Here is a 27459-nt window from a genome sequence, read left to right as displayed (position 1 = left end):
TTCTCATCTCCTCTCCTCCATCTCTCCCTCCTCTCCTGCCTCCATCTCTCCCTCCCTCCTCTCCTCCATCTCTCCCTTCTCTTCTCCTAGCCTCATCTCTCCCTCCTCTCCTCCATCACTCCTCCTCCTCTCCTCCATCTCTCCCTTCTCTTTCTCTCGCCTCCACTTCTCCCTACTTCTCTCCTCAGACATCTCTCCCCTTCTCTGCCTCCTCTCCTTCCATCCTCTCCCTCCTCTCTCCTCCATCTCTCCCTTCTCTTCTCCTAGCCTCCATCTCTTCCCTCCTCCTATCCTCCATCTCTCCCTTTCTCCTCTCCTCGCCTCCATCTCTCCCTTCCTCCCTCTCCTCCATCTCTCCCCCTCCTTCTCCCCTCCCTCACCTCCTCCTCCTCTCCTCCATCTCTCCCTCCTCCTGCTCCTCCATCCTTCCCTTCATCTCCTCCTAGTCCTCCATCTCTCCCTCCTCCATCTCTCCCTCCTTCCTCTCCCTCCATCTCTCCCTCCTTCCTCTCCTTCCTCCTCTTCCTCCATCTCTCCTCCTCCTCTCCTCCATCTCTCCCATCTCTCCTCCTCCTCTCCCTTCTCTCCTCCTCTCCTCCCATTCTCTCCCTCCTTCTCTCCTCCACATGATGCTCCCTTGATTGTTTTTGTTTATCTTTTATTCGTATTTATTTCTCTAATTGCCCCATCTCTCCTGCTGGTCTCCAACTGGCTCTCCCTGCCTGCATCTTACAACGAACACACACACACTGTAATGCCACGAGAGAGAGAGAGAGCGAGAGAGAGAGAGAGAGAGAGCGCTAGACAGGTGCACAAGTTAATTCAGAAAGAAAGGCAGGCAGGCAGAATGACAGACAGACCGGTAGGCAGACTGATAGACAGCCAGGTAGACAGATAGACAGGCAGACGGACGGCATGGACAGACACACACACACAATCACATTCAAACACAGTTCAGCTTTGTCTGTGTCTGTCTCCGTCCATCTGTCCACCTGTCTGTCTGTACAAGTGGAGCTACTACCTAGCGGACAGTGATGCGTTTTCATATATCTCTCTCTGTCGCTCTCTGTCTCAGTCTCTCTCTCTCTCTCTCTGTACAGTTTCTCTCTCTCTGATGGATCCTGATGTCCTGTCCTCAGCTAAGAGCTCCCTCCCTCCCTCACTGCTCCACTCACTTCAGTTTGATGACTGCAGTGGGGGAGATGCAGCAGTCAGACATTAACATATTGTGATTGTGGCCCATGTATTATTAGTGTGCAGAGGGACTGTGAGTAGAGAGAAGGAGAACTCCCACTCTTCAAAAGCCTGAGTGTTACAATCACTCATCTGGAAAAAGACAGTAGTTCCGGGGTGGAGATGGGAGAGGGGGAAGGTGTGTGTATGTCAGGAGTTGGGGAAAGCAGGTTAAGGGTGGGCTGCAGCATCTTGCTACACATTTTGGTTTGGGCTTTAACCAGCCCTGGTCATGTTCATTAGGCTGCAAATAAAATAAAAAGCACTGAAAAAGAGTGGGATTATGTAGATTTATTAATGTTCAATAAATTCCCTAGTTCTCCCGAAATCCAGCTCAGAAGATTCCCGGAATCAGGAGGGAATAAATCCTCCAACCAGGATTTCTGGAAAACTAGGGAATTCATTGAAAGTTCCTGGAATTTTTCAACCCTACTGTACCTATACAAATTTTTGGGTTTCTGTGTGTGTGTGTGTGTGTGCGCGTGTGCGTGAGTGGGAGCGCTACATGAAGTGTGTGTTTGCGAGAGCAATAGAACGAGCGCGAGAGAAGGGTGGCAGACCGTTTCCCTTGCTAAATGCATGTATCAAGACGTGGTTGTATGTTCTTCAGTTGACATGACTCTAATTTTATTTTATTTATTTTTATTTTTTATTTCACCTTTATTTAACCAGGTAGTCAAGTTGAGAACAAGTTCTCATTTACAATTGCGACCTGGCCAAGATAAAGCAAAGCAGTTCGACAGATAAAACGACACAGAGTTACACATGGAGTAAAAACAAACATACAGTCAATAATGCAGTATAAACAAGTTTATATACAATGTGAGCAATGAGGTGAGAAGGGAGGTAAAGGCAAAAAAGGCCATGATGGCAAAGTAAATACAATATAGCAAGTAAAATACTGGAATGGTAGTTTTGCAATGGAAGAATGTGCAAAGTAGAAATAAAAATAATGGGGTGCAAAGGAGCAAAATAAAAAAATAAATTAAAATTAAATACAGTTGGGAAAGAGGTAGTTGTTTGGGCTAAATTATAGGTGGGCTATGTACAGGTGCAGTAATCTGTGAGCTGCTCTGACAGTTGGTGCTTAAAGCTAGTGAGGGAGATAAGTGTTTCCAGTTTCAGAGATTTTTGTAGTTCGTTCCAGTCATTGGCAGCAGAGAACTGGAAGGAGAGGTGGCCAAAGAAAGAATTGGTTTTGGGGGTGACTAGAGAGATATACCTGCTGGAGCGTGTGCTACAGGTGGGAGATGCTATGGTGACCAGCGAGCTGAGATAAGGGGGGACTTTACCTAGCAGGGTCTTGTAGATGACATGGAGCCAGTGGGTTTGGCGACGAGTATGAAGCGAGGGCCAGCCAACGAGAGCGTACAGGTCGCAATGGTGGGTAGTATATGGGGCTTTGGTGATAAAACGGATTGCACTGTGATAGACTGCATCCAATTTGTTGAGTAGGGTATTGGAGGCTATTTTGTAAATGACATCGCCAAAGTCGAGGATTGGTAGGATGGTCAGTTTTTACAAGGGTATGTTTGGCAGCATGAGTGAAGGATGCTTTGTTGCGAAATAGGAAGCCAATTCTAGATTTAACTTTGGATTGGAGATGTTTGATATGGGTCTGGAAGGAGAGTTTACAGTCTAACCAGACACCTAAGTATTTGTAGTTGTCCACGTATTCTAAGTCAGAGCCGTCCAGAGTAGTGATGTTGGACAGGCGGGTAGGTGCAGGTAGCGATCGGTTTGAAGAGCATGCATTTAGTTTTACTTGTATTTAAGAGCAATTGGAGGCCACGGAAGGAGAGTTGTATGGCATTGAAGCTTAATTGACGTAAGGGAAGCCTATAATCCTCTATACATTCTAGATCTACTCTACTTTCCTAGTAAGATTTATTCCTGAAGATAAAATAATCCACAGTAATGGGGTAGCCTGTCAGTCAGTCCATTGCTCAAAATCTACTTCGAGGTCCGATGTCCGCACGGTACCCAGGACGACAGGAGATGCCTTCAAAACTGGCCACTAGGCACTATTGGCAACAAGTAAGCATTGGTTTTGCTAGGGTCTTGTGGATTGGGGTGGCTGATGGGCGTAAACGGAGAGCTCCGGCTCCGAGGATCACATATTCAATCCCAGTGACAGGCAGCATTTTTTTTTTACCATATCTCAAACATTAACCCTTAATTTACCCATTCGGAATTAATGCCTAAACTTAAACAGCTGCGAGGCGCCGGAAACAGCAGCGGGGCAACCCAGGTTGTCTAAAACACTTAGAAATGTCATGTTTGGAGAAACTTTGAAATTTGACGTTTGGAGAAACGTGGACAAACGTTGGAATCTGAAGTTAAATTGGTCAAAGTGTGAGATCTTGTTTTAGTCATCCCTGGATCTGTCCTCTGTCACATCCTCTCTCTGAGTAATGCACCAGGATGGCTCATAGGGGAACGCAGTAAACCTGCCTCATAGAAAGAGAGATGTCCAATAAACCTGTCCCATAGACAGAGAGATGTCCAGTAAATCTGCCCCATAGACAGAGAGATGTCCAGTAAACCTGTCCCATAGACAGAGAGATGTCCAGTAAACCTGTCCCATAGACAGAGAGATGTCCAGTAAACCTGCCCCATAGAAAGAGAGATGTCCAGTAAACCTGTCCCATAGAAAGAGAGATGTCCAGTAAACCTGTCCCATAGACAGAGAGATGTCCAGTAAACCTGCCCCATAGAAAGAGAGATGTCCAGTAAACCTGTCCAATAGACAGAGAGATGTCCAGTAAACCTGTCCCATAGACAGAGAGATGTCCAGTAAATATGCCCCATAGAAAGAGAGATGTCCAGTAAATCTGCCCCATAGACAGAGAGATGTCCAGTAAACCTGTCCCATAGACAGAGAGATGTCCAGTAAACCTGTCCCATAGACAGAGAGATGTCCAGTAAACCTGCCCCATAGAAAGAGAGATGTCCAGTAAACCTGTCCCATAGACAGAGAGATGTCCAGTAAACCTGTCCCATAGACAGAGAAATGTCCAGTAAACCTGTCCCATAGACAGAGATGTCCAGTAAACCTGCCCCATAGAAAGAGAGATGTCCAATAAACCTGTCCCATAGACAGAGAGATGTCCAGTAAACCTGTCCCATAGACAGAGAGATGTCCAGTAAACCTGTCCCATAGACAGAGAGATGTCCAGTAAACCTGCCCCATAGAAAGAGAGATGTCCAGTAAACCTGTCCCATAGACAGAGAGATGTCCAGTAAACCTGTCCCATAGACAGAGAGATGTCCAGTAAACCTGCCCCATAGAAAGAGAGATGTCCAGTAAACCTGCCCCATAGAAAGAGAGATGTCCAGTAAATCTGCCCCATAGAAAGAGAGATGTCCAGTAAATCTGCCCCATAGACAGAGAGATGTCCAGTAAACCTGTCCCATAGACAGAGAGATGTCCAGTAAATCTGCCCCATAGAAAGAGAGATGTCCAGTAAATCTGCCCCATAGACAGAGAGATGTCCAGTAAACCTGTCCCATAGACAGAGAGATGTCCAGTAAACCTGCCCCATAGACAGAGATGTCCAGTAAACCTGCCCCATAGAAAGAGAGATGTCCAGTAACCTGCCCCATAGAAAGAGAGATGTCCAGTACACCTGCCCCATAGAAAGAGAGATGTCCAGTAAACCTGCCCCATAGAAAGAGAGATGTCCAGTAAACCTGCCCCATAGAAAGAGAGATGTCCCAGTAAACCTGTCCCATATAAAGAGATGTCCATGAAACCTGTCCCATAGAAAGAGAGATGTCCAGTAAACCTGTCCCATAGAAAGAGATGTCCATGAAACCTGTCCCATAGAAAGGAGGATGTCCAGTAAACCTGTCCCATATAAAGAGATGTCCATGAAACCTGTCCCATAGAAAGAGAGATGTCCAGTAAAATCTGCCCCATAGAAAGAGAGATGTCCAGTAAACCTGCCCCATAGAAAGAGAGATGTCCAGTAAACCTGCCCCATAGAAAGAGAGATGTCCAGTAAACCTGTCCCATATAAAGAGATGTCCATGAAACCTGTCCCATAGAAAGAGAGATGTCCAGTAAACCTGTCCCATAGAAAGAGAGATGTCCAGTAAACCTGTCCCATAGACAGAGAGATGTCCAGTAAACCTGCCCCATAGAAAGAGAGATGTCCAGTAAACTGTCCCATAGACAGAGAGATGTCCAGTAAACCTGTCCCATAGACAGAGAGATGTCCAGTAAACCTGCCCCATAGAAAGAGGAGATGTCCAGTAAACCTGCCCAATAGAAAGAGAGATGTCCAGTAAATCTGCCCCATAGAAAGAGAGATGTCCAGTAAATCTGCCCCATAGACAGAGAGATGTCCAGTAAACCTGTCCCATAGACAGAGAGATGTCCAGTAAATCTGCCCCATAGAAAGAGAGATGTCCAGTAAATCTGCCCCATAGACAGAGAGATGTCCAGTAAACCTGTCCCATAGACAGAGAGATGTCCAGTAAACCTGCCCCATAGACAGAGATGTCCAGTAAACCTGCCCCATAGAAAGAGAGATGTCCAGTAAACCTGCCCCATAGAAAGAGAGATGTCCAGTAAACCTGCCCCATAGAAAGAGAGATGTCCAGTAAACCTGCCCCATAGAAAGAGAGATGTCCAGTAAACCTGCCCCATAGAAAGAGAGATGTCCAGTAAAACCTGTCCCATAGAAGAGAGATGTCCAGTAAACCTGTCCCATAGAAAGAGAGATGTCCAGTAAACCTGCCCATAGAAAGAGATGTCCATGAAACCTGCCCCATAGAAAGAGAGATGTCCAGTAAACCTGCCCCATAGAAAGAGAGATGTCCAGTAAACCTGCCCCATAGAAAGAGAGATGTCCAGTAAACCTGCCCCATAGAAAGAGAGATGTCCAGTAAACCTGCCCCATAGAAAGAGAGATGTCCAGTAAACCTGTCCATAGAAAGAGAATGTCCAGTAAACCGTCCCATATAAAGAGATGTCCATGAAACCTGTCCCATAGAAAGAGAGATGTCCAGTAAACCTGTCCCATAGCAAAGAAGATGTCCATGAAACCTGTCCCATAGAAAGAGAGAATGTCCAGTAAACCTGTCCCATATAAAGAGATGTCCATGAAACCTGTCCCATAGAAAGAGAGATGGTCCAGTAAATCTGCCCCATAGAAAGAGAGATGTCCAGTAAACCTGCCCCATAGAAGAGAGATGTCCCAGTAAACCTGCCCATAGAAAGAGAGGTGTCCAAGTAAACCTGTCCATATACAAGAGATGTCCATGAAACCTGTCCCATAGAAAGAGAGATGTCCAGTAAACCTGTCCCATAGAAGAGAGATGTCCAGTAAACCTGTCCCATAGACAGAGAGATGTCCAGTAAACCTGTCCCATAGACAGAGAGATGTCCAGTAAACCTGTCCCATAGACAGAGAGATGTCCAGTAAACCTGCCCCATAGAAAGAGGATGTCCAGTAAACCTGCCCCATAGAAGAGAGATGTCCAGTAAATCTGCCCCATAGAAAGAGAGAATGTCCAGTAAATCTGCCCCATAGACAGAGAGATGTCCAGTAAACCTGTCCCATAGACGAGAGATGTCCATAAATCTGCCCCATAGAAAGAGAGATGTCCAGTAAATCTGCCCCATAGACAAGAGAGATGTCCAGTAAACCTGTCCCATAGACAGAGAGATGTCCAGTAAACCTGCCCCATAGACAGAGATGTTCCAGTAAACCTGCCACCATAGAAAGAGAGATGTCCAGTAAACCTGCCCCATAGAAAGAGAGATGTCCAGTACACCTGCCCATAGAAAGAGAGATGTCCAGTAAACCTGCCCCATAGAAAGAGAGAGATGTCCAGTAAACCTGCCCCATAGAAGAGAGGATGTCCAGTAACTCTGCCCCATAGAAAGAGATGTCCATGAAACCTGTCCCATAGAAAGAGAGATGTCAGTAAACCTGTCCCATATAAAGAGATGTCCATGAACCTGTCCCATAGAAAGAGAGATGTCCAGTAAATCTGCCCCATAGAAGAGAGATGTCCAGTAAACCTGCCCTAGAAAGAGAGATGTCCAGTAAACCTGCCCATAGAAAGAGAGATGTCCAGTAAACCTGTCCCATATAAAGAGATGTCCATGAAACCTGTCCCATAGAAAGAGAGATGTCCAGTAAACCTGTCCCATAGAAAGAGAGAATGTCCAGTAAACCTGTCCCATAGACAGAGAGATGTCCAGTAAAACCTGTCCCATAGACAGAGAGATTGTCCGGTAACCTGTCCCATAGAAAGAGAGATGTCCAGTAAACCTGTCCCATAGAAAGAGAGATGTCCAGTAAACCTGTCCCATAAAGAGCGATGTCCAGTAAACCTGTCCCATAGAAAGAGAGATGTCCAGTAAACCTGTCCCATAGACAGAGAGATGTCCAGTAAACCTGTCCCATAGACAGAGAGATGTCCAGTAAACCTGTCCCATAGACAGAGAGATGTCCAGTAAACCTGCCCCATAGAAAGAGAGATGTCCAGTAAATCTGCCCCATAGAAAGAGAGATGTCCAGTAAATCTGCCCCATAGACAGAGAGATGTCCAGTAAACCTGTCCCATAGACAGAGAGATGTCCAGTAAATCTGCCCATAGAAAGAGAGATGTCCAGTAAATCTGCCCCATAGACAGAGAGATGTCCAGTAAACCTGTCCCATAGACAGAGAGATGTCCAGTAAACCTGCCCCATAGACAGAGATGTCCAGTAAACCTGCCCCATAGAAAGAGAGATGTCCAGTAAACCTGCCCCATAGAAAGAGAGATGTCCAGTACACCTGCCCCATAGAAAGAGAGATGTCCAGTAAACCTGCCCCATAGAAAGAGAGATGTCCAGTAAACCTGCCCCATAGAAAGAGAGATGTCCAGTAAACCTGCCCCATAGAAAGAGAGATGTCCAGTAAACCTGTCCCATATAAAGAGATGTCCATGAAACCTGTCCCATAGAAAGAGAGATGTCCAGTAAACCTGTCCCATAGAAAGAGATGTCCATGAAACCTGTCCCATAGAAAGAGAGATGTCCAGTAAACCTGTCCCATATAAAGAGATGTCCATGAAACCTGTCCCATAGAAAGGAGAGATGTCCAGTAAATCTGCCCCATAGAAAGAGAGATGTCCAGTAAACCTGCCCCATAGAAAGAGAGATGTCCAGTAAAACCTGCCCCATAGAAAGAGAGATGTCCAGTAAACCTGTCCCATATAAAGAGATGTCCATGAAACCTGTCCCATAGAAAGAGAGATGTCCAGTAAACCTGTCCCATAGAAAGAGAGATGTCCAGTAAACCTGTCCCATAGACAGAGAGATGTCCAGTAAACCTGTCCCATAGACAGAGAGATGTCCAGTAAACCTGTCCCATAGAAAGAGAGATGTCCAGTAAACCTGTCCCATAGAAAGAGAGATGTCCAGTAAACCTGTCCCATAAAGAGCGATGTCCAGTAAACCTGTCCCATAGAAAGAGAGATGTCCAGTAAACCTGTCCCATAGACAGAGAGATGTCCAGTAAACCTGTCCCATAGAAAGAGAGATGTCCAGTAAACCTGCCCCATAGAAAGAGAGATGTCCAATAAACCTGTCCCATAGACAGAGATGTCCAGTAAATCTGCCCCATAGACAGAGAGATGTCCAGTAAACCTGTCCCATAGACAGAGAGATGTCCAGTAAACCTGTCCCATAGACAGAGAGATGTCCAGTAAACCTGCCCCATAGAAAGAGTGATGTCCAGTAAACCTGCCCCATAGAAAGAGAGATGTCCAGAAAATCTGCCCCATAGAAAGAGAGATGTCCAGTAAATCTGCCCCATAGACAGAGAGATGTCCAGTAAACCTGTCCCATAGACAGAGAGATGTCCAGTAAATCTGCCCCATAGAAAGAGAGATGTCCAGTAAATCTGCCCCATAGACAGAGAGATGTCCAGTAAACCTGTCCCATAGACAGAGAGATGTCCAGTAAACCTGCCCCATAGACAGAGATGTCCAGTAAACCTGCCCCATAGAAAGAGAGATGTCCAGTACACCTGCCCCATAGAAAGAGAGATGTCCAGTACACCTGCCCCATAGAAAGAGAGATGTCCAGTAAACCTGCCCCATAGAAAGAGAGATTTCCAGTAAACCTGCCCCATAGAAAGAGAGATGTCCAGTAAACCTGCCCCATAGAAAGAGAGATGTCCAGTAAACCTGTCCCATATAAAGAGATGTCCATGAAACCTGTCCCATAGAAAGAGAGATGTCCAGTAAACCTGTCCCATAGAAAGAGATGTCCATGAAACCTGTCCCATAGAAAGAGAGATGTCCAGTAAACCTGTCCCATATAAAGAGATGTCCACGAAACCTGTCCCATAGAAAGAGAGATGTCCAGTAAACCTGTCCCATATAAAGAGATGTCCATGAAACCTGCCCCATAGAAAGAGAGATGTCCAGTAAATCTGCCCCATAGAAAGAGAGATGTCCAGTAAACCTGCCCCATAGAAAGAGAGATGTCCAGTAAACCTGCCCCATAGAAAGAGAGATGTCCAGTAAACCTGTCCCATATAAAGAGATGTCCATGAAATCTGTCCCATAGAAAGAGAGGTGTCCAGTAAACCTGTCCCATAGAAAGAGAGATGTCCAGTAAAATTGTCCCATAGACAGAAAGATGTCCAGTAAACCTGTCCCATAGACAGAGAGATGTCCAGTAAACCTGTCCCATAGAAAGAGAGATGTCCAGTAAACCTGCCCCATAGAAAGAGAGATGTCCAGTAAACCTGTCCCATAGACAGAGAGATGTCCAGTAAACCTGTCCCATAGACAGGTAAATGTCCAGTAAACCTGTCCCATAGACAGAGATGTCCAGTAAACCTGCCCCATAGAAAGAGAGATGTCCAATAAACCTGTCCCATAGACAGAGAGATGTCCAGTAAACCTGTCCCATAGACAGAGAGATGTCCAGTAAACCTGTCCCATAGACAGAGAGATGTCCAGTAAACCTGCCCCATAGAAAGAGAGATGTCCAGTAAACCTGTCCCATAGACAGAGAGATGTCCAGTAAACCTGTCCCATAGACAGAGAGATGTCCAGTAAACCTGCCCCATAGAAAGAGAGATGTCCAGTAAACCTGCCCCATAGAAAGAGAGATGTCCAGTAAATCTGCCCCATAGAAAGAGAGATGTCCAGTAAATCTGCCCCATAGACAGAGAGATGTCCAGTAAACCTGTCCCATAGACAGAGAGATGTCCAGTAAATCTGCCCCATAGAAAGAGAGATGTCCAGTAAATCTGCCCAATAGACAGAGAGATGTCCAGTAAACCTGTCCCATAGACAGAGAGATGTCCAGTAAACCTGTCCCATAGACAGAGAGATGTCCAGTAAACCTGCCCCATAGAAAGAGAGATGTCCAGTAAACCTGTCCCATAGACAGAGAGATGTCCAGTAAACCTGTCCCATAGACAGAGAGATGTCCAGTAAACCTGTCCCATAGACAGAGAGATGTCCAGTAAACCTGCCCCATAGAAAGAGAGATGTCCAATAAACCTGCCCCATAGACAGAGAGATGTCCAGTAAACCTGTCCCATAGACAGAGAGATGTCCAGTAAACCTGTCCCATAGACAGAGAGATGTCCAGTAAACCTGCCCCATAGAAAGAGAGATGTCCAGTAAATCTGCCCCATAGAAAGAGAGATGTCCAGTAAATCTGCCCCATAGACAGAGAGATGTCCAGTAAACCTGTCCCATAGACAGAGAGATGTCCAGTAAACCTGCCCCATAGACAGAGATGTCCAGTAAACCTGCCCCATAGAAAGAGAGATGTCCAGTAAACCTGCCCCATAGAAAGAGAGATGTCCAGTACACCTGCCCCATAGAAAGAGAGATGTCCAGTAAACCTGCCCCATAGAAAGAGAGATGTCCAGTAAACCTGCCCCATAGAAAGAGAGATGTCCAGTAAACCTGCCCCATAGAAAGAGAGATGTCCAGTAAACCTGTCCCATATAAAGAGATGTCCATGAAACCTGTCCCATAGAAAGAGAGATGTCCAGTAAACCTGCCCCATAGAAAGAGAGATGTCCAGTAAACCTGCCCCATAGAAAGAGAGATGTCCAGTAAACCTGTCCCATATAAAGAGATGTCCATGAAACCTGTCCCATAGAAAGAGAGATGTCCAGTAAACCTGTCCCATAGAAAGAGAGATGTCCAGTAAACCTGTCCCATAGACAGAGAGATGTCCAGTAAACCTGTCCCATAGACAGAGAGATGTCCAGTAAACCTGTCCCATAGAAAGAGAGATGTCCAGTAAACCTGTCCCATAAAGAGCGATGTCCAGTAAACCTGTCCCATAGAAAGAGAGATGTCCAGTAAACCTGTCCCATAGACAGAGAGATGTCCAGTAAACCTGTCCCATAGACAGAGAGATGTCCAGTAAACCTGTCCCATAGACAGAGAGATGTCCAGTAAACCTGCCCCATAGAAAGAGAGATGTCCAGTAAATCTGCCCCATAGAAAGAGAGATGTCCAGTAAATCTGCCCCATAGACAGAGAGATGTCCAGTAAACCTGTCCCATAGACAGAGAGATGTCCAGTAAATCTGCCCCATAGAAAGAGAGATGTCCAGTAAATCTGCCCCATAGACAGAGAGATGTCCAGTAAACCTGTCCCATAGACAGAGAGATGTCCAGTAAACCTGCCCCATAGACAGAGATGTCCAGTAAACCTGCCCCATAGAAAGAGAGATGTCCAGTAAACCTGCCCCATAGAAAGAGAGATGTCCAGTACACCTGCCCCATAGAAAGAGAGATGTCCAGTAAACCTGCCCCATAGAAAGAGAGATGTCCAGTAAACCTGCCCCATAGAAAGAGAGATGTCCAGTAAACCTGCCCCATAGAAAGAGAGATGTCCAGTAAACCTGTCCCATATAAAGAGATGTCCATGAAACCTGTCCCATAGAAAGAGAGATGTCCAGTAAACCTGTCCCATAGAAAGAGATGTCCATGAAACCTGTCCCATAGAAAGAGAGATGTCCAGTAAACCTGTCCCATATAAAGAGATGTCCATGAAACCTGTCCCATAGAAAGAGAGATGTCCAGTAAATCTGCCCCATAGAAAGAGAGATGTCCAGTAAACCTGCCCCATAGAAAGAGAGATGTCCAGTAAACCTGCCCCATAGAAAGAGAGATGTCCAGTAAACCTGTCCCATATAAAGAGATGTCCATGAAACCTGTCCCATAGAAAGAGAGATGTCCAGTAAACCTGTCCCATAGAAAGAGAGATGTCCAGTAAACCTGTCCCATAGACAGAGAGATGTCCAGTAAACCTGTCCCATAGACAGAGAGATGTCCAGTAAACCTGTCCCATAGAAAGAGAGATGTCCAGTAAACCTGTCCCATAGAAAGAGAGATGTCCAGTAAACCTGTCCCATAAAGAGCGATGTCCAGTAAACCTGTCCCATAGAAAGAGAGATGTCCAGTAAACCTGTCCCATAGACAGAGAGATGTCCAGTAAACCTGTCCCATAGAAGAGATGTCCAGTAAACCTGCCCCATAGAAAGAGAGATGTCCAATAAACCTGTCCCATAGACAGAGATGTCCAGTAAATCTGCCCCATAGACAGAGAGATGTCCAGTAAACCTGTCCCATAGACAGAGAGATGTCCAGTAAACCTGTCCCATAGACAGAGAGATGTCCAGTAAACCTGCCCCATAGAAAGAGTGATGTCCAGTAAACCTGCCCCATAGAAAGAGAGATGTCCAGAAAATCTGCCCCATAGAAAGAGAGATGTCCAGTAAATCTGCCCCATAGACAGAGAGATGTCCAGTAAACCTGTCCCATAGACAGAGAGATGTCCAGTAAATCTGCCCCATAGAAAGAGAGATGTCCAGTAAATCTGCCCCATAGACAGAGAGATGTCCAGTAAACCTGTCCCATAGACAGAGAGATGTCCAGTAAACCTGCCCCATAGACAGAGATGTCCAGTAAACCTGCCCCATAGAAAGAGAGATGTCCAGTACACCTGCCCCATAGAAAGAGAGATGTCCAGTACACCTGCCCCATAGAAAGAGAGATGTCCAGTAAACCTGCCCCATAGAAAGAGAGATTTCCAGTAAACCTGCCCCATAGACAGAGATGTCCAGTAAACCTGTCCCATAGACAGAGAGATGTCCAGTAAACCTGTCCCATAGACAGAGAGATGTCCAGTAAACCTGTCCCATAGACAGAGAGATGTCCAGTAAACCTGCCCCATAGAAAGAGAGATGTCCAGTAAATCTGCCCCATAGAAAGAGAGATGTCCAGTAAATCTGCCCCATAGACAGAGAGATGTCCAGTAAACCTGTCCCATAGACAGAGAGATGTCCAGTAAATCTGCCCCATAGAAAGAGAGATGTCCAGTAAATCTGCCCCATAGACAGAGAGATGTCCAGTAAACCTGTCCCATAGACAGAGAGATGTCCAGTAAACCTGCCCCATAGACAGAGATGTCCAGTAAACCTGCCCCATAGAAAGAGAGATGTCCAGTAAACCTGCCCCATAGAAAGAGAGATGTCCAGTACACCTGCCCCATAGAAAGAGAGATGTCCAGTAAACCTGCCCCATAGAAAGAGAGATGTCCAGTAAACCTGCCCCATAGAAAGAGAGATGTCCAGTAAACCTGCCCCATAGAAAGAGAGATGTCCAGTAAACCTGTCCCATATAAAGAGATGTCCATGAAACCTGTCCCATAGAAAGAGAGATGTCCAGTAAACCTGTCCCATAGAAAGAGATGTCCATGAAACCTGTCCCATAGAAAGAGAGATGTCCAGTAAACCTGTCCCATATAAAGAGATGTCCATGAAACCTGTCCCATAGAAAGAGAGATGTCCAGTAAATCTGCCCCATAGAAAGAGAGATGTCCAGTAAACCTGCCCCATAGAAAGAGAGATGTCCAGTAAACCTGCCCCATAGAAAGAGAGATGTCCAGTAAACCTGTCCCATATAAAGAGATGTCCATGAAACCTGTCCCATAGAAAGAGAGATGTCCAGTAAACCTGTCCCATAGAAAGAGAGATGTCCAGTAAACCTGTCCCATAGACAGAGAGATGTCCAGTAAACCTGTCCCATAGACAGAGAGATGTCCAGTAAACCTGTCCCACAGAAAGAGAGATGTCCAGTAAACCTGTCCCATAGAAAGAGAGATGTCCAGTAAACCTGTCCCATAAAGAGCGATGTCCAGTAAACCTGTCCCATAGAAAGAGAGATGTCCAGTAAACCTGTCCCATAGACAGAGAGATGTCCAGTAAACCTGTCCCATAGAAGAGATGTCCAGTAAACCTGCCCCATAGAAAGAGAGATGTCCAATAAACCTGTCCCATAGACAGAGATGTCCAGTAAATCTGCCCCATAGACAGAGAGATGTCCAGTAAACCTGTCCCATAGACAGAGAGATGTCCAGTAAACCTGTCCCATAGACAGAGAGATGTCCAGTAAACCTGCCCCATAGAAAGAGTGATGTCCAGTAAACCTGCCCCATAGAAAGAGAGATGTCCAGAAAATCTGCCCCATAGAAAGAGAGATGTCCAGTAAATCTGCCCCATAGACAGAGAGATGTCCAGTAAACCTGTCCCATAGACAGAGAGATGTCCAGTAAATCTGCCCCATAGAAAGAGAGATGTCCAGTAAATCTGCCCCATAGACAGAGAGATGTCCAGTAAACCTGTCCCATAGACAGAGAGATGTCCAGTAAACCTGCCCCATAGACAGAGATGTCCAGTAAACCTGCCCCATAGAAAGAGAGATGTCCAGTACACCTGCCCCATAGAAAGAGAGATGTCCAGTACACCTGCCCCATAGAAAGAGAGATGTCCAGTAAACCTGCCCCATAGAAAGAGAGATTTCCAGTAAACCTGCCCCATAGAAAGAGAGATGTCCAGTAAACCTGCCCCATAGAAAGAGAGATGTCCAGTAAACCTGTCCCATAGAAAGAGATGTCCATGAAACCTGTCCCATAGAAAGAGAGATGTCCAGTAAACCTGTCCCATATAAAGAGATGTCCATGAAACCTGTCCCATAGAAAGAGAGATGTCCAGTAAACCTGTCCCATAGACAGAGAGATGTCCAGTAAACCTGTCCCATAGACAGAGAGATGTCCAGTAAACCTGTCCCATAGAAAGAGAGATGTCCAGTAAACCTGTCCCATAGAAAGAGAGATGTCCAGTAAACCTGTCCCATAAAGAGCGATGTCCAGTAAACCTGCCCCATAGAAAGAGAGATGTCCAGTAAACCTGTCCCATAGACAGAGAGATGTCCAGTAAACCTGTCCCATAGAAGAGATGTCCAGTAAACCTGCCCCATAGAAAGAGAGATGTCCAATAAACCTGTCCCATAGACAGAGATGTCCAGTAAATCTGCCCCATAGACAGAGAGATGTCCAGTAAACCTGTCCCATAGACAGAGAGATGTCCAGTAAACCTGTCCCATAGACAGAGAGATGTCCAGTAAACCTGCCCCATAGAAAGAGTGATGTCCAGTGAACCTGCCCCATAGAAAGAGAGATGTCCAGAAAATCTGCCCCATAGAAAGAGAGATGTCCAGTAAATCTGCCCCATAGACAGAGAGATGTCCAGTAAACCTGTCCCATAGACAGAGAGATGTCCAGTAAATCTGCCCCATAGAAAGAGAGATGTCCAGTAAATCTGCCCCATAGACAGAGAGATGTCCAGTAAACCTGTCCCATAGACAGAGAGATGTCCAGTAAACCTGCCCCATAGACAGAGATGTCCAGTAAACCTGCCCCATAGAAAGAGAGATGTCCAGTACACCTGCCCCATAGAAAGAGAGATGTCCAGTACACCTGCCCCATAGAAAGAGAGATGTCCAGTAAACCTGCCCCATAGAAAGATAGATTTCCAGTAAACCTGCCCCATAGAAAGAGAGATGTCCAGTAAACCTGCCCCATAGAAAGAGAGATGTCCAGTAAACCTGTCCCATATAAAGAGATGTCCATGAAACCTGTCCCATAGAAAGAGAGATGTCCAGTAAACCTGTCCCATAGAAAGAGATGTCCATGAAACCTGTCCCATAGAAAGAGAGATGTCCAGTAAACCTGTCCCATATAAAGAGATGTCCATGAAACCTGTCCCATAGAAAGAGAGATGTCCAGTAAACCTGTCCCATATAAAGAGATGTCCATGAAACCTGCCCCATAGAAAGAGAGATGTCCAGTAAATCTGCCCATAGAAAGAGAGATGTCCAGTAAACCTGCCCCATAGAAAGAGAGATGTCCAGTAAACCTGCCCCATAGAAAGAGAGATGTCCAGTAAACCTGTCCCATATAAAGAGATGTCCATGAAATCTGTCCCATAGAAAGAGAGGTGTCCAGTAAACCTGTCCCATAGAAAGAGAGATGTCCAGTAAAATTGTCCCATAGACAGAAAGATGTCCAGTAAACCTGTCCCATAGACAGAGAGATGTCCAGTAAACCTGTCCCATAGAAAGAGAGATGTCCAGTAAACCTGCCCCATAGAAAGAGAGATGTCCAGTACACCTGCCCCATAGAAAGAGAGATGTCCAGTACACCTGCCCCATAGAAAGAGAGATGTCCAGTAAACCTGCCCCATAGAAAGAGAGATTTCCAGTAAACCTGCCCCATAGAAAGAGAGATGTCCAGTAAACCTGCCCCATAGAAAGAGAGATGTCCAGTAAACCTGTCCCATAGAAAGAGATGTCCATGAAACCTGTCCCATAGAAAGAGAGATGTCCAGTAAACCTGTCCCATATAAAGAGATGTCCATGAAACCTGTCCCATAGAAAGAGAGATGTCCAGTAAACCTGTCCCATAGACAGAGAGATGTCCAGTAAACCTGTCCCATAGACAGAGAGATGTCCAGTAAACCTGTCCCATAGAAAGAGAGATGTCCAGTACACCTGCCCCATAGAAAGAGAGATGTCCAGTACACCTGCCCCATAGAAAGAGAGATGTCCAGTAAACCTGCCCCATAGAAAGAGAGATTTCCAGTAAACCTGCCCCATAGAAAGAGAGATGTCCAGTAAACCTGCCCCATAGAAAGAGAGATGTCCAGTAAACCTGTCCCATAGAAAGAGATGTCCATGAAACCTGTCCCATAGAAAGAGAGATGTCCAGTAAACCTGTCCCATATAAAGAGATGTCCATGAAACCTGTCCCATAGAAAGAGAGATGTCCAGTAAACCTGTCCCATAGACAGAGAGATGTCCAGTAAACCTGTCCCATAGACAGAGAGATGTCCAGTAAACCTGTCCCATAGAAAGAGAGATGTCCAGTAAACCTGTCCCATAGAAAGAGAGATGTCCAGTAAACCTGTCCCATAAAGAGCGATGTCCAGTAAACCTGCCCCATAGAAAGAGAGATGTCCAGTAAACCTGTCCCATAGACAGAGAGATGTCCAGTAAACCTGTCCCATAGAAGAGATGTCCAGTAAACCTGCCCCATAGAAAGAGAGATGTCCAATAAACCTGTCCCATAGACAGAGATGTCCAGTAAATCTGCCCCATAGACAGAGAGATGTCCAGTAAACCTGTCCCATAGACAGAGAGATGTCCAGTAAACCTGTCCCATAGACAGAGAGATGTCCAGTAAACCTGCCCCATAGAAAGAGTGATGTCCAGTGAACCTGCCCCATAGAAAGAGAGATGTCCAGAAAATCTGCCCCATAGAAAGAGAGATGTCCAGTAAATCTGCCCCATAGACAGAGAGATGTCCAGTAAACCTGTCCCATAGACAGAGAGATGTCCAGTAAATCTGCCCCATAGAAAGAGAGATGTCCAGTAAATCTGCCCCATAGACAGAGAGATGTCCAGTAAACCTGTCCCATAGACAGAGAGATGTCCAGTAAACCTGCCCCATAGACAGAGATGTCCAGTAAACCTGCCCCATAGAAAGAGAGATGTCCAGTACACCTGCCCCATAGAAAGAGAGATGTCCAGTACACCTGCCCCATAGAAAGAGAGATGTCCAGTAAACCTGCCCCATAGAAAGATAGATTTCCAGTAAACCTGCCCCATAGAAAGAGAGATGTCCAGTAAACCTGCCCCATAGAAAGAGAGATGTCCAGTAAACCTGTCCCATATAAAGAGATGTCCATGAAACCTGTCCCATAGAAAGAGAGATGTCCAGTAAACCTGTCCCATAGAAAGAGATGTCCATGAAACCTGTCCCATAGAAAGAGAGATGTCCAGTAAACCTGTCCCATATAAAGAGATGTCCATGAAACCTGTCCCATAGAAAGAGAGATGTCCAGTAAACCTGTCCCATATAAAGAGATGTCCATGAAACCTGCCCCATAGAAAGAGAGATGTCCAGTAAATCTGCCCCATAGAAAGAGAGATGTCCAGTAAACCTGCCCCATAGAAAGAGAGATGTCCAGTAAACCTGCCCCATAGAAAGAGAGATGTCCAGTAAACCTGTCCCATATAAAGAGATGTCCATGAAATCTGTCCCATAGAAAGAGAGGTGTCCAGTAAACCTGTCCCATAGAAAGAGAGATGTCCAGTAAAATTGTCCCATAGACAGAAAGATGTCCAGTAAACCTGTCCCATAGACAGAGAGATGTCCAGTAAACCTGTCCCATAGAAAGAGAGATGTCCAGTAAACCTGTCCCATAGAAAGAGAGATGTCCAGTAAACCTGTCCCATAAAGAGCGATGTCCAGTAAACCTGTCCCATAGAAAGAGAGATGTCCAGTAAACCTGTCCCATAGACAGAGAGATGTCCAGTAAACCTGTCCCATAGAAGAGATGTCCAGTAAACCTGCCCCATAGAAAGAGAGATGTCCAATAAACCTGTCCCATAGACAGAGATGTCCAGTAAATCTGCCCCATAGACAGAGAGATGTCCAGTAAACCTGTCCCATAGACAGAGAGATGTCCAGTAAACCTGTCCCATAGACAGAGAGATGTCCAGTAAACCTGCCCCATAGAAAGAGTGATGTCCAGTAAACCTGCCCCATAGAAAGAGAGATGTCCAGAAAATCTGCCCCATAGAAAGAGAGATGTCCAGTAAATCTGCCCCATAGACAGAGAGATGTCCAGTAAACCTGTCCCATAGACAGAGAGATGTCCAGTAAATCTGCCCCATAGAAAGAGAGATGTCCAGTAAATCTGCCCCATAGACAGAGAGATGTCCAGTAAACCTGTCCCATAGACAGAGAGATGTCCAGTAAACCTGCCCCATAGACAGAGATGTCCAGTAAACCTGCCCCATAGAAAGAGAGATGTCCAGTACACCTGCCCCATAGAAAGAGAGATGTCCAGTACACCTGCCCCATAGAAAGAGAGATGTCCAGTAAACCTGCCCCATAGAAAGAGAGATTTCCAGTAAACCTGCCCCATAGACAGAGATGTCCAGTAAACCTGTCCCATAGACAGAGAGATGTCCAGTAAACCTGTCCCATAGACAGAGAGATGTCCAGTAAACCTGTCCCATAGACAGAGAGATGTCCAGTAAACCTGCCCCATAGAAAGAGAGATGTCCAGTAAATCTGCCCCATAGAAAGAGAGATGTCCAGTAAATCTGCCCCATAGACAGAGAGATGTCCAGTAAACCTGTCCCATAGACAGAGAGATGTCCAGTAAATCTGCCCCATAGAAAGAGAGATGTCCAGTAAATCTGCCCCATAGACAGAGAGATGTCCAGTAAACCTGTCCCATAGACAGAGAGATGTCCAGTAAACCTGCCCCATAGACAGAGATGTCCAGTAAACCTGCCCCATAGAAAGAGAGATGTCCAGTAAACCTGCCCCATAGAAAGAGAGATGTCCAGTACACCTGCCCCATAGAAAGAGAGATGTCCAGTAAACCTGCCCCATAGAAAGAGAGATGTCCAGTAAACCTGCCCCATAGAAAGAGAGATGTCCAGTAAACCTGCCCCATAGAAAGAGAGATGTCCAGTAAACCTGTCCCATATAAAGAGATGTCCATGAAACCTGTCCCATAGAAAGAGAGATGTCCAGTAAACCTGTCCCATAGAAAGAGATGTCCATGAAACCTGTCCCATAGAAAGAGAGATGTCCAGTAAACCTGTCCCATATAAAGAGATGTCCATGAAACCTGTCCCATAGAAAGAGAGATGTCCAGTAAATCTGCCCCATAGAAAGAGAGATGTCCAGTAAACCTGCCCCATAGAAAGAGAGATGTCCAGTAAACCTGCCCCATAGAAAGAGAGATGTCCAGTAAACCTGTCCCATATAAAGAGATGTCCATGAAACCTGTCCCATAGAAAGAGAGATGTCCAGTAAACCTGTCCCATAGAAAGAGAGATGTCCAGTAAACCTGTCCCATAGACAGAGAGATGTCCAGTAAACCTGTCCCATAGACAGAGAGATGTCCAGTAAACCTGTCCCATAGAAAGAGAGATGTCCAGTAAACCTGTCCCATAGAAAGAGAGATGTCCAGTAAACCTGTCCCATAAAGAGCGATGTCCAGTAAACCTGTCCCATAGAAAGAGAGATGTCCAGTAAACCTGTCCCATAGACAGAGAGATGTCCAGTAAACCTGTCCCATAGAAGAGATGTCCAGTAAACCTGCCCCATAGAAAGAGAGATGTCCAATAAACCTGTCCCATAGACAGAGATGTCCAGTAAATCTGCCCCATAGACAGAGAGATGTCCAGTAAACCTGTCCCATAGACAGAGAGATGTCCAGTAAACCTGTCCCATAGACAGAGAGATGTCCAGTAAACCTGCCCCATAGAAAGAGTGATGTCCAGTAAACCTGCCCCATAGAAAGAGAGATGTCCAGAAAATCTGCCCCATAGAAAGAGAGATGTCCAGTAAATCTGCCCCATAGACAGAGAGATGTCCAGTAAACCTGTCCCATAGACAGAGAGATGTCCAGTAAATCTGCCCCATAGAAAGAGAGATGTCCAGTAAATCTGCCCCATAGACAGAGAGATGTCCAGTAAACCTGTCCCATAGACAGAGAGATGTCCAGTAAACCTGCCCCATAGACAGAGATGTCCAGTAAACCTGCCCCATAGAAAGAGAGATGTCCAGTACACCTGCCCCATAGAAAGAGAGATGTCCAGTACACCTGCCCCATAGAAAGAGAGATGTCCAGTAAACCTGCCCCATAGAAAGATAGATTTCCAGTAAACCTGCCCCATAGAAAGAGAGATGTCCAGTAAACCTGCCCCATAGAAAGAGAGATGTCCAGTAAACCTGTCCCATATAAAGAGATGTCCATGAAACCTGTCCCATAGAAAGAGAGATGTCCAGTAACCTGTCCCATAGAAAGAGATGTCCATGAAACCTGTCCCATAGAAAGAGAGATGTCCAGTAAACCTGTCCCATATAAAGAGATGTCCATGAAACCTGTCCCATAGAAAGAGAGATGTCCAGTAAACCTGTCCCATATAAAGAGATGTCCATGAAACCTGCCCCATAGAAAGAGAGATGTCCAGTAAATCTGCCCCATAGAAAGAGAGATGTCCAGTAAACCTGCCCCATAGAAAGAGAGATGTCCAGTAAACCTGCCCCATAGAAAGAGAGATGTCCAGTAAACCTGTCCCATATAAAGAGATGTCCATGAAATCTGTCCCATAGAAAGAGAGGTGTCCAGTAAACCTGTCCCATAGAAAGAGAGATGTCCAGTAAAATTGTCCCATAGACAGAAAGATGTCCAGTAAACCTGTCCCATAGACAGAGAGATGTCCAGTAAACCTGTCCCATAGAAAGAGAGATGTCCAGTAAACCTGCCCCATAGAAAGAGAGATGTCCAGTACACCTGCCCCATAGAAAGAGAGATGTCCAGTACACCTGCCCCATAGAAAGAGAGATGTCCAGTAAACCTGCCCCATAGAAAGAGAGATTTCCAGTAAACCTGCCCCATAGAAAGAGAGATGTCCAGTAAACCTGCCCCATAGAAAGAGAGATGTCCAGTAAACCTGTCCCATAGAAAGAGATGTCCATGAAACCTGTCCCATAGAAAGAGAGATGTCCAGTAAACCTGTCCCATATAAAGAGATGTCCATGAAACCTGTCCCATAGAAAGAGAGATGTCCAGTAAACCTGTCCCATAGACAGAGAGATGTCCAGTAAACCTGTCCCATAGACAGAGAGATGTCCAGTAAACCTGTCCCATAGAAAGAGAGATGTCCAGTACACCTGCCCCATAGAAAGAGAGATGTCCAGTACACCTGCCCCATAGAAAGAGAGATGTCCAGTAAACCTGCCCCATAGAAAGAGAGATTTCCAGTAAACCTGCCCCATAGAAAGAGAGATGTCCAGTAAACCTGCCCCATAGAAAGAGAGATGTCCAGTAAACCTGTCCCATAGAAAGAGATGTCCATGAAACCTGTCCCATAGAAAGAGAGATGTCCAGTAAACCTGTCCCATATAAAGAGATGTCCATGAAACCTGTCCCATAGAAAGAGAGATGTCCAGTAAACCTGTCCCATAGACAGAGAGATGTCCAGTAAACCTGTCCCATAGACAGAGAGATGTCCAGTAAACCTGTCCCATAGAAAGAGAGATGTCCAGTAAACCTGTCCCATAGAAAGAGAGATGTCCAGTAAACCTGTCCCATAAAGAGCGATGTCCAGTAAACCTGCCCCATAGAAAGAGAGATGTCCAGTAAACCTGTCCCATAGACAGAGAGATGTCCAGTAAACCTGTCCCATAGAAGAGATGTCCAGTAAACCTGCCCCATAGAAAGAGAGATGTCCAATAAACCTGTCCCATAGACAGAGATGTCCAGTAAATCTGCCCCATAGACAGAGAGATGTCCAGTAAACCTGTCCCATAGACAGAGAGATGTCCAGTAAACCTGTCCCATAGACAGAGAGATGTCCAGTAAACCTGCCCCATAGAAAGAGTGATGTCCAGTGAACCTGCCCCATAGAAAGAGAGATGTCCAGAAAATCTGCCCCATAGAAAGAGAGATGTCCAGTAAATCTGCCCCATAGACAGAGAGATGTCCAGTAAACCTGTCCCATAGACAGAGAGATGTCCAGTAAATCTGCCCCATAGAAAGAGAGATGTCCAGTAAATCTGCCCCATAGACAGAGAGATGTCCAGTAAACCTGTCCCATAGACAGAGAGATGTCCAGTAAACCTGCCCCATAGACAGAGATGTCCAGTAAACCTGCCCCATAGAAAGAGAGATGTCCAGTACACCTGCCCCATAGAAAGAGAGATGTCCAGTACACCTGCCCCATAGAAAGAGAGATGTCCAGTAAACCTGCCCCATAGAAAGATAGATTTCCAGTAAACCTGCCCCATAGAAAGAGAGATGTCCAGTAAACCTGCCCCATAGAAAGAGAGATGTCCAGTAAACCTGTCCCATATAAAGAGATGTCCATGAAACCTGTCCCATAGAAAGAGAGATGTCCAGTAAACCTGTCCCATAGAAAGAGATGTCCATGAAACCTGTCCCATAGAAAGAGAGATGTCCAGTAAACCTGTCCCATATAAAGAGATGTCCATGAAACCTGTCCCATAGAAAGAGAGATGTCCAGTAAACCTGTCCCATATAAAGAGATGTCCATGAAACCTGCCCCATAGAAAGAGAGATGTCCAGTAAATCTGCCCCATAGAAAGAGAGATGTCCAGTAAACCTGCCCCATAGAAAGAGAGATGTCCAGTAAACCTGCCCCATAGAAAGAGAGATGTCCAGTAAACCTGTCCCATATAAAGAGATGTCCATGAAATCTGTCCCATAGAAAGAGAGGTGTCCAGTAAACCTGTCCCATAGAAAGAGAGATGTCCAGTAAAATTGTCCCATAGACAGAAAGATGTCCAGTAAACCTGTCCCATAGACAGAGAGATGTCCAGTAAACCTGTCCCATAGAAAGAGAGATGTCCAGTAAACCTGTCCCATAGAAAGAGAGATGTCCAGTAAACCTGTCCCATAAAGAGCGATGTCCAGTAAACCTGTCCCATAGACAGAGAGATGTCCAGTAAACCTGTCCCATAGAAAGAGAGATGTCCAGTAAACCTGCCCCATAGAAAGAGAGATGTCCAGTAAACCTGCCCCATAGAAAGAGAGATGTCCAGTAAACCTGTCCCATAGAAAGAGAGATGTCCAGTGTGCACACGTACACTGAGTATACAAAATATTAAGAACACCTGCTCTTTTCATGACATTGACTGAACAGGTGCATCCAGGTTAAAGCTATGATCCCTTATTGATGTCTCTTGTTAAATCCACTTCAGTCAGTGTAGATGAAGGGGAGGAGACAGGTTAAGGTTAATAAATCCTCTTAAGGATCTCTACAGATTGATATCCCACTCTCGGTACGGTTGAGCTAATGTATGCTAATGTGATTAGCATGACATTATAAGTAACAGGAACATTTCCCAGGACATAGACATATCTGATATTGGCAGAAAGCTTAAATTCTTGTTAATCTAACTGCACTGTCAAATGTACAGTAGCTATTACAGTGAAATAATACCATGCTATTGTTTGAGGAGAGTGCACAGTTATGAACTTAAAAAATTATGAATAAAACAATTAGGCACATTTGAGCAGTCTTAACACAAAATGTTGAACAGAAATACAATGGTTCATTGGATCAGTCTAAAACTTTGCACATACAATGCTGCCATCTGGTGGACAAAATCTAAATTGCGCCTTTCTTTTGCATTTCAAAGATGGTGGGACAAAAAACGCATGTTTTTTTCTTTGTATTATCTTTTACCAGATATAATGTGTTATATTCTCCTACATTCATTTCACATTTCTGCAAACTTCAAAGTGTTCCCTTTCAAATGGTATCAAGAATATGCATATCCTTGCTTCAGGTCCTGAGCTACACGCAGTTAGATTTGGGTGTCATTTTAGGTGGAAAAAAAAGGGGGGGAAAAGGGGCGGATCCTTAAGATTAAAGAAGGATTTTTAAGCCTTGAGACAATTGAGACATGGACTGTATGTGTGCCATTCCGAGGGTGAATGGGCAAGACAATAAATATAAGTGCCTTTGAATGGGGTATGGTTGTAGGTGCAAGGTGCACCGGTTTGTGTCAAGAACTGCAACGCTGCTGGGTTTTTATCAATCATCAGTTTTTCGTGTGTATCAAGAATAGTCCAGCACCCAAAGGATATCCAGCCAACTTGACACAACTGTGGGAAGCATTGGAGTCAACATGGGACCCCATCCCTGTGCAACGCTTTTGACACCTTGTAGAGTCCATGGCCCAATGAATTTAGGCTGATCTGAGGGTAAAAAAAAGTTGGGGGTGCAACTCAATGTATACGCATTTGTTTGCATGTGTGTGTGTGTGCGTGCGTGTGTGTGTGTGTGCGTGCGTGTACGTGCATGTGTCTAGGTGAATGTAGGGCTGTGCTTCTCTCTGAATGGATTCAGTGATTCACTGTGATCTATAAAGTTTTAGTCCAGGGTCCGTATCCACATAGTGTCTCAGAATAGGAGTGCTGATCTAGGGTCAGATTTTCCTTTTGGATCATAATGAATAATATTATATGGGCAGATCCTAGGTCCTATCACTCGTACTCTGAGATGCTTTGTGGATGGGGTGTTAGTGTACACTCCTCCACTATGTTCTAGAGTTAGGTGCTATAATGGAATGAAAGGTAATAATAATAATGTAGGTAATGCAGTTAAAGGAGAGGACTGGTGACGCAGGGAGGGAGGTGTACATCTGAAACTAGAGAGACGAGATAGAGAGAGTACGGCCCAGTACCAAGCTTCCTTCCATCCAGGACCTCTATACCAGGTGGTGTCAGAGGAAGGCCCTAAAATGTATTCCAGCCACGCTAGTCATGGACTATTCTCTCTGCTACCGCACGGCAAGCGGTACCAGAGCACCAAGTCTAGGTCCAAGAGGCTTCTAAACAGCTTCTACCCCCAAGCCATCAGACTCCTGAACATCTAATCAAATGGCTACCCAGACTATTTGCATTGCCCCCCCCCCTCTTTTACACCGCTGCTACTCTCTTTTATCATCTATGCATAGTCACTTTAATAACTTTACCTACATATACATATTACCTTGACTAACCGGTACCCCCGCACATTGACTCTGTACCAGTACCCCCTATATATAGCTTCTCTATTGTTATTTTACCTCTGCTCTTTATCTACTTAGAACTTTTATTTCTTATTCTCATTGAGATTTTTTAAACTGCATTGTTGTTAGGGGCTTGTAAGAAAGCATTTCACTGTAAGGTACCTGTTGTAGTCGGCGCATGTGACAAATACAATTTGATTTGATTTGAGAGAGAGGGGAGATTGTGAGAGAGAAAGAGAAAGAAAGGGTCCAGATGGAGAGAGAGAGAGACAGAGAAGTGATGAAGGAAGCTTGAAGTAGTAATTTTGCCAGTGTACAGGGCCCATTCATTGAATATTTGATGTAGACGGATAGCTGTCCACTCCAGCAGAACAAACCAGATTGGAATCCAGCCGCTCATCTGGAAAAGACTGTAATTTAAAGTCAGAGCCGCCGTGACATCCTCAAGATCCTCATTTCCTGTCTCATGATTCTTACTGCTGGACCAACCCACCTGTGCTCTGCCCCTTGTCACACACCCCTGTGTCACACACACAAGCATGCACGCAAACACACACACATAAATGTGTGCACACAACACGCATGCACGCACGTACGCAAACATGCACACTCAAACACACAAACCTATCAGCCCGGCAATCCTGGCAATTTTCGACCAAACTGAGCAGATTTATTCTTGAACAACAAGCAGTAGTTTTAAGTGTGCATCAGTGAGAGTTCAGAGCTGTCTGTCAATGATGTTATGGTACCAGATCCACATTGTATTCTTCCTTATTGTCTCTTGAATGCAAGTGTGTACAAATCAAAAATTACACTTTGCCAAGTGTTAACTATAATCAAGTTAGAGTTCACACACCTACTATTGCTGCTCCTCTCTCCCCTCCACCCAGGTGTCTAACATGCTGGCCACACCACTCTCGTTACGTGCGTGAGCGTGGCAAAATAAATGTACACATTCATGCTATTTAATCATTGCATCCGAACTGCTCGCGTGCATCTGTGTAGCCAGGCGCTAAAATAGAACCTGGTTCTATTTGTGACGTTTAATGCGCTGCAAGTCCCGCCTCTCCCATCTCCCCATTGGTTTTTAGGAGCATATACCCATGTGGGTGATTGAAAGATGAACTGAAGTCCACACTCCAGTTCAGTTGGTAGTGGTAACGCACCTTAAAGTTGGTTGCCAACCGACATATAGAGTCTGAAGAAGAAGTAGCCTGAAGGAGAAGAGATTACTAGAAACAAACTTTGTTTACCCTTATCTGTGGATTA

General features: G+C 45.3%; 1 protein-coding gene across 3 annotated transcripts in view; it reads left to right on the top strand.

Moving 5' to 3' along the window:
* ntng2b (netrin g2b) overlaps positions 1 to 27459 on the top strand; it is a 130825-nt gene that overhangs the window by 75150 nt on the left and 28216 nt on the right. The gene's annotated exons all lie outside the window — the stretch shown is intronic.

Source organism: Oncorhynchus kisutch, linkage group LG23, assembly GCF_002021735.2.
Source record: "Oncorhynchus kisutch isolate 150728-3 linkage group LG23, Okis_V2, whole genome shotgun sequence".
Taxonomy (NCBI): domain Eukaryota; kingdom Metazoa; phylum Chordata; class Actinopteri; order Salmoniformes; family Salmonidae; genus Oncorhynchus; species Oncorhynchus kisutch.
The sequence above is the reverse complement of the archived record's forward strand: the minus strand, read 5'-3'. Positions and strand labels throughout refer to the sequence as shown.